Source organism: Ailuropoda melanoleuca, chromosome 17 (genome assembly GCF_002007445.2).
Source record: "Ailuropoda melanoleuca isolate Jingjing chromosome 17, ASM200744v2, whole genome shotgun sequence".
Taxonomy (NCBI): Eukaryota; Metazoa; Chordata; class Mammalia; order Carnivora; family Ursidae; genus Ailuropoda; species Ailuropoda melanoleuca.
The window spans coordinates 672,255-674,657 of NC_048234.1; the positions used below are offsets into that span (position 1 = coordinate 672,255).

At 64.1% G+C, this 2,403-nt stretch overlaps 1 protein-coding gene across 2 annotated transcripts in view; it reads left to right on the plus strand.

Annotated features, from left to right (window-relative positions):
* The window catches only part of PITPNM3 (PITPNM family member 3), a 71,772-nt gene that overhangs the window by 8,500 nt on the left and 60,869 nt on the right, over window positions 1–2,403 (plus strand). The gene's annotated exons all lie outside the window — the stretch shown is intronic.

Consider the following 2,403-nt stretch of genomic DNA (forward strand, 5'->3'; position numbering starts at 1 on the left):
GGGGAACCGTGGCGTGACGCTGCACAAGCCTGTGGGGACAACACTGCCACGAGTCCATGGGGAAACCATGGCGTGACGCTGCCACGCACCCATGGGGTCAGCCGGTTACTTCGACCTGGACGCAGATGATTTGGGCCTTGGAAACTACTGGTGGAAGCAGCCACAATACAGCCACGTGGGGGTGGATTCTAGCTCTTCCGTGGCTCGTGGTCATTGCTGCCCCAGGCACCGGCCTCCCACTGCCAGGAGTCTGCCCAGGAGGAAGGAGAGCGCGTGTCCACCCACGAGCGTGCGCAGTGGCTGTATTTACGGCCCAGATGCATGGTGCTGGGTGAATGCACGCACACGTGGGTCATGCGTGCGGGGAGACACGGCTCGGCCATGAGAGGGAACAAGCCAGGAGCGCGTGGCACTGGGGTGCCTCCGAGTGGGGGCCAGGCGGATGGAGAGAGGATGCAGGGACCGTGACCCCAGGTACTCGGAACTCCAGAGGGTGTGAGCGGCTGGAGCAGGTCGGTGGCCTGGGGGCCGGAAGGAGGGATACGAGGGGACGGGAGAAGACTCTGGGGGTGATGGTTTCATGGGTGCGTTCACATGCTGGAACTTTCTAAATTGTCCTCTTAAATACGTGTAGTTTGTACCTCAGCGATGCTGTTAAAAGCGGAGGAACCCCCCTGCCCCAGCCCCCTCGTAACCTCAGGGAATGCAGCGGGGGGAGCAGGTGAACAGGAGGCCCGAGCCTTCAGTTCCCTGGAAATGCTTGCTTTCTCTGGACCCTCTCCTGACNGGGGTGGAGCCGGGGCAGCTGGCGGTGGGGGGGGGGGTTGTAGCTGGGTTTGTTTTCAAGGCACGCCTGGCCTGGGTAGCCTGACCGGGATCACAGCTGAGCCCCCACCGGGTGGAACGCTGGAGGTTTTTGCTGCTGCCGCATCTTCTGTGTTCTCTGCTGTCCGTCGCCCCTGTGCCCAGCACTGGCGGACGTCCTGCTCCCCTCCTGGTGGGAGGCTGGCCCTGGCCCGAGAGCTGCACTCAGTCTTGTGGAGACCCTGCTCCTTGCTCCAATCCCTGGCTTCTCACAGCGAGCGGAGTGGGATAAACCATTGCATTACACTGACCACGGCGGGTCTGGTGGAGAACGCGGGCACAGCCCTATCTGGGTTTTGCTGCGGGTGCACAATCTCCGGCAGGCGGGAAGGTGGCGGACGGAGGTGCAGGCCGCCGGGACAGAGGTTGGGCCGGTGACTGGCCAGTGTCGGACCCCAGGCAAGTCTCTGGGGCCCAGGGCCCCTGATGTTACACACGGCAGGGGTGGGGTCCTTTGTCTCAGGGAGGACCGGGACGCTGTGCCGTGGGGGAGGGGAGCGGTCAGAGGGACCTCACGGAAGCAAACCACAGGTGTGCTCCTGACCCTGGCCCTGCCTCTCATTTACGGGTGGGAGGGGAGACCCCGAGGTGTCTGGGAATGGGCTGAGCTGGGACCCCCATGGTGGCCGTGGCAGGCGGGGGACGGAGGCATGTAGCACCAGGGAAAGGTGTGCAGCATTGAACCCAGAGGCCCCAGGTCCTGGGAGCTTGGAGTCCGGTGCAGGGGTGATGGGCAGTGTTCAGCCTGTGACCGCAGAAGGTGACGCAGCCTCGGCTCCGTGAGCTGGAGCGGAGCCTCCCTGCGCAGGACGAGGAGTCTCGCTGCTTGCACGTCCTGAGGCCCTGCGGTGGGAAGAAGCAAGGCTGCGTGTAAATGGCTGGACCCAGGCTCGGATCAGGGTCTGAGTCCGTCTGGGGTCAGGCCTGGGGTGATGGCGCCAGCACCCAGTCTGGGCAGGGACTGGGGCTCCGTGTGGGTGAAGTGGGTACAAAACCGCCCACCCCAGAGGTCACGGGGGTGAGGATCAGCATGCAGGGGCAGCCTCCAGAAGTCGAAATGCAAAATCAATAACCAGGGCATTCATCCATCCAGCTCCTCGTGGCCTCTGCGGGCCCTGCCGGGAGGCACGTACCACAGTGAGGGGACGCAGAGCAGACAGCGGCCACGAGGCTCCTGGTATGTGTGCGTGTGCACGCGTGTGCACACGTGCGTCCCATCGGGAAGGAGCCCACTGTTGGCAGAGTAAAGCCCCCAGGCTGAGTGTTGAGAGCAGGCAGAAGGGAGGCCTGGGAGGCGGAGAAAGCGGGTCGAAGGGTGGGGGGGGTAGAGAGCGTGAGAAGGCCGTGGAAGATGCCAGAAAGCAGAGTGAGGGAGGGTGGCTCCCCAGGAGTGAACCAGGGGTTGTTGAGAGAGAGAGAGAGACCCAGAGGGAGAAGGAAGAACAGCAAGAAGGACCCACAGGGATGGAGAAGCCAGAGCGAGGCCTGCCCTGGGTGGTGGAGGACAGCGTGGCGGGGGGGCTGCTGCAGCCCGAGAGG